We start from the raw sequence: 5,717 nt of genomic DNA on the forward strand, positions 1-5,717 counted from the left end.
GCAAATGAAATTAATTGAGAATCGATATCAAGGATTCTGGGACGTCGCAATGATGGGTGATTACTGCTGGTTTCTCATAAGAGAAACCGATCCTAAACTGAATAAGCGTCAAAGTAGAACACATAATTATTTCGACAACATAGTAAAATCAAATTAAGATAAAGATTGTTAGAATATAGTATAAACATAAATAAATTTAAAAAAAAAAAGTTAAAAATATGGGTAATTTCATTCATAAATTGAACTTTTAACTCAATAGAAACAGAGCATAGCTAGATATTTCACTCTTCTTTATACCATACATACGTTTTGAGGTATACGTTGAAATTGCGCAACCTGGGTATTTTTATTTGATCGCTTATAACTTACGTAGTTTTGCATCGATTTTCTTCGATGATAACTTATTTTTTTTGTAATATAACAGAGCTTAGGGAGAAAAAAAAAATCTGCAAAAAAATAAAAGGTTTTCGAGATCCTTCCCCGCAAAGTACAATTTTTTTTATATTTTTACAAAAAAAATTGAAAAAATCGGTAATTATTGTTCGTTATCTTTGAATCTACAGGGCCTAGCATAAAGTGTTGTATGCACAGCTTATAGAAAATTTTATTACCTTTTAAAAGCTTCAAACCGTTTTGGAATTGCTTAATTCGTTCTTGAGATATATATGATTAAGTGGACCAAATTTTTTTTTTTTGCAAAAACGGTAAATTGCAAATATCTCAAAAACGGTACCATAAAATTAAAAATAACCTTGATTTTCGGAATCAGGGGGTGATTTTACATACGAATTTCATAACGGCGTCTCTGGTAAATTTTGGCCGTCGACCAGTGTTATTGGAGATAAAACAAAGACAAGTTGATTTTCCTGTGTATTTTTTTTTTAATATTTTAAACACACTTTTAATAAAAATTTAACACTTTTTTATGCTAATTTTTGCATTCGTAAGTTATTTTATTCTGGGCTCCCGCAGACGTATACAAGTACTAGGTGGCTGTATGAAAATTACGTTAGCATTCCTAAGTGGTGGTCAAATCCCAGGAAGGTTTTGCTCCCGCGCATCGCAATGTCTTCTACACAGGCCCCCTTTTTGGTAAAAGTTACTATCATTTCTCATTCAATTCGGTTCTCCTAAGAAAAATTTGCTTTATATTTTAGTGGAAATTTTACCCATCTATAAGTGATATATTATACGTACCCTGCCACGCTTTGCTGTGGCATATTCCTGTTACATGGACGATAATTTAATAACGAAACAAAGCATACGTTTCATATGAGTTTGATTTTGTAATAAGTAATTGTGTGCACACAGTGGTTCGGATCGCAAATCTAGCTGGACGAAACTATTTAAACAAATACTCGTTGATGGATCTTTACACCACTTCTTACCTAGGGGATTTTTGAGTCGCTGATTACGAATCTGAAGTCACTTATCAAAAATTCAAAATGGCGGATCCAATATGGCGGACGAAAATTAAAAAAAATCGGTAGATTTCTATGAAACTGGGTATATGGCGGACGAAAATTTAATAAAATCGATAGATTTCTATGTAACTGGGTATGTGGGGATTTTCTGGGTTGCTGATAACGAATCTAAAGTCATTTACTTAATTTACTTTATTTACTTCGGAACGAGCATTTTCATCAGATATTTCTTTCAATTTACTAATCACATAATCACGGACACCTTGTTGTCTTTTAGAAGTTTCTGCAACACCAAATGTCAAACAACTCACTTCTTAAGATTTTATTTACCATGACTAAAATTTAAGATCACAGCAAGAAACACAAATAAATTTCAGAAAAAATTTTATAACAGCGCTTAAAGATTTGCATGCCTGTTGTATAATTTTTTAATTTCAGAAAGCAGAAAATTCGCGAGGTACTATTTTTTTTTAACTCTTACATAACCAAAGGTTTTATAACTCCAAGTATTTTTCTGTTTTAATACACAACCCCACAATATGCAAGTGGTTCTATAACGGCCTTCGGCGGCCTTTACTTTTCCTACTCTTTAATTTATTTTTTTAATTAATCAAAACGACGATTTTCCAGAATAAATTTGTTTATACCAATGTGGACATAAATTGCGTTAGGACCTCTGAATCTATAGCGGAATAAGTGTAATTTTTTGTTTATAAAGTCAATTTGCAATTATGCAAATATTTGTGAGTGCAATCTTTTAAGTTAAATTTCAGCTTTTAAAATAGAGTTCTCAAATAGGCGGCGTTGACTTACCATTTTTGTTTGTTTTCATATGTTAATGCTTTAATAAATGCAATTTCTATTTGAATGTATTGTCAGGAATGTATTCCAAGTACTATTGGGTATTTTAAAAACTAACAAATTTTGACTTTCGTCCAGCTAGATCTGCTATCCGAACCACTGTGCATCGTGGACTCATCCCAAACAATGACTTAAAATTTTTGTAATACTACTGCGGGATGCTCTGGAAATATTGCACGTGGGAGTTTCGATGATTTATATGTTCAATGGCAGCTCAGAAGTTGAATTAGTAATGCTTCCAATGTAGCAGCAATTCCAGACGAAGTTATAGCTAAGATAATGTAATATTTTGATCGAACCGTTCCCAGAATCCATCTGATAAGGAATGTTTTCCTAGTTCCTCCTGACGCATCTAAAAAGAAGATCCCCCAACTTTGTAATTTATCATTTGCCTCTTCTTATTTGGAGCTGTAACCGCCTAAGCGATTTTGGCCAAGTTCAGCAAAGCACGCCAGTCGTTGCTCTTCTGTGCAAACTGATGCCAATTGGAAATGCCAAGTGAAACCAAGACTTCCTCCGCCTGGTCTTTCCAACGCAGTGGGGCCCCCCTCTTCCTCTGCTACCACCAGCGGATTGCGAGTTGAATACTTTCAGACCTGGAACATCAGTTCCTATTCGAACGACATGTCCAAGCCAGCTGAGCAGCTCTATTTTCATTTGCTGCACTATGTACATTTCGTTGTAAAGCTCATACAACTCATCGTTCCATAATCTACGGTACTCCCCGTCGCCAACGCGTAGAGGCCAGTAAATCTTCCACGAGATATTTGTCTCGAATACTCCAGAGCCGCCTCAACGAATGTTATCATTGTCTAAGCTTCTGCGCCATATAACAGCTCGGGCATTATGAGTGACTTATAGAGTGTGGTCTTTCTCCGTCGAGAGAGGACTTTACTCCCGAATTGCCTACTCAGTCTAAAGAAGCACATGTTGGCAAGAGTGATTCTGCGTGGGATTTCCATACTGATATTTTTATCGGTGATAATGCGTTCCATAGTAAACGAAATTCTCCACTTTCCCATTATTTTATGACAGGAGATACTACTTCGTCTTGTCCTCGTTTGCCACCAGTCCATTAGCTTTGCTTCCATATCCAGCTTGCAAAAGGGAGAACAGACTTCGCGATTTCTGTTACCGATGATGTCGATGTCATCGGCACACGCCAGAAATAACACGCTCTTTTAAAAAATGTTCCTGTATGGTTCAGTTCCGCAGCTCTTATTATCTTAACATTTGCAGCATGCGTTCGTGAATGCCCTTCTGCTTTCGCTTTAATTTGGGAATCTTTGATCGGGAATAGGAGTTCACAATAGTAGTGATAGTCATAATCATAATCATATTTTCTCATGTTATTCAAAATTTCTTTACTCGCACGTACGTAGTAGGCTATGGCGACCCCAAACGAAATTGTTTACGATTAAAAGTTAACTGATTTATATTGCTAGGGAATGGTGCCAACAATTTTAAGTTTTCATTAAGTATTAAGTAGTTTTTTGTTTTCTTTACTCTTTTAGCATTTTGTTATTTGCTTCAGTAGAGAAGGTTATCAATTCATCGGAATATTTTTTTTTGTGTATGTTACCGCGTAACTTTGGACCACGTCACCGATTCCCAGATGATCCCATACTAATTTGGTTTAGATCCGATCATTAGATCATGTAAAATTACCGGTACTATTAAATTTTTATATGAGTATTGAAGTCGGGTTTGTTTTGTGCTTACAAATTACTTGTTTAATAATTTTTTACATTAAATAATTTGTGTACCAGCTCTTCGTTGATAATATGATCACTTGGTTTGAGAAGATGTTGTAAATTCTATATTTATTTAAACTGTTCAGAGTTTGGATAAGTGGAAAGATTAAAAAAATTTCTCTAGTAAAGCTTTCCCAAACACTTTTCGTTTGGAACCAGTTATGTAATATTTAATTTAATTTCAATATTTTCAGTATTTCCTTTTAGGTAGGTAATAATCCTATTACAAATATTTCCAAATCAAGATTTTTCATAACCTTTCGTTTGGCACCCATATTATACCTCAAATATATTTTCGATTTCAAGTCTTCTTAAAACCCTTTAGTTTGATACCCACATTGCAATATTTCATTTATTTAATCAATCCAAGACGGTCCACCTTAAAGCTTAATAATATACATATGTACGCACACATGTATCTTTGAACTTCCCCTCCTAACAGTTTTACTGCTTTGAGGTTGGACTCAATTCTATTGAAAAGAGCGCGGATACTTATTTTCCCCTATTCAACCAGGAACGACCGTCAGCCGCCACCTATCGCACGTATCCGCTTTACACTTGTACATAAATAATGTTAATAAAACATATTTGACAAAGGACTAATTTTTCGTTGGTCTATTTATTTTATCGCTTGATATTGGTGCAACATACTAAGCTATGAAGTTCATATTTTCAAAAACTTGGAAACTCTCCTCAAAAATATTTCCAAAAGTCATCTACCTTAAACCTCTTTAATTTAATACCTTTATTTTAATAGGGTCATTTATTTTATCAATTATGCAAACTGAGTTAAATTTTCAAACCGGTGGCAACCCTCCTCAAATATATTTTCGGCTGTAAACCTTCCTAGGAATCTAAAGCTTGTTACCGACATTGCAAAATTTCATTTATTTAGTCAATTTAACAGAGTTAAAATTTTCAAATAGGTGGCAGACCTCTTCAAAAATATTTCCTACAGTCATCTTTCTTAAACCTATTTAATTTGGTACCTATATTGTAATATACCATTTCTTTTATCAATTAAATTTAGTTAGATTTTCAACCAGGTGGTAACCCTCCTCAAACATATTTTCTGCTGTAAGCCTTTTTAAAACTCTTTAGTTTCGACACCCATATGGCCATACTTCATTTATTTTATCAATTTAATTGAAATAAAATTTTCAAATAGGTTGCAACCCTTCAACAGTTATCTTTCTGAAACCTATTTAATTTGACACCTATATAATAAGTTATTTATTTTATCAATTAAATTGAGTTAAATTTTCAAACAGATAACAACCCTCCTCAAACATATTTTCGACTGTAAGCCTTCTTAAAAGTCTAAAGTTTGATACCTAAATTACCGTATTTCATTTATTTTATCAAAATAACTGAGCTTAAATTTTGAAAGATGTGGCAACTTTACTCAAAAATTTTTCCAGCAGTTATCTTTTTTAAACCTCTTAAATTTAAAATCTATATTGTCATATATCATTTAGTTTATCAATTAAATTACGCCAAATTTTTAAACAGCTGGCAACACTCCTTTAAAATATTTTCTACTGTAAGCCTTCTTAAAAGTCTTTAGTTTGATACCCACATAGCAATATTTCATTTACTTTGTCAATTTAACTAAGCTAAAATTTTAAAATTGGAGGCAACCCTTCTCAAAAATATTTCCAACAGTTATCTTTCTAAA

Source organism: Rhagoletis pomonella, unplaced genomic scaffold, assembly GCF_013731165.1.
Source record: "Rhagoletis pomonella isolate Grant_MI unplaced genomic scaffold, Rhpom_1.0 Rhpom_scaffold_00837, whole genome shotgun sequence".
NCBI classification, from domain to species: domain Eukaryota; kingdom Metazoa; phylum Arthropoda; class Insecta; order Diptera; family Tephritidae; genus Rhagoletis; species Rhagoletis pomonella.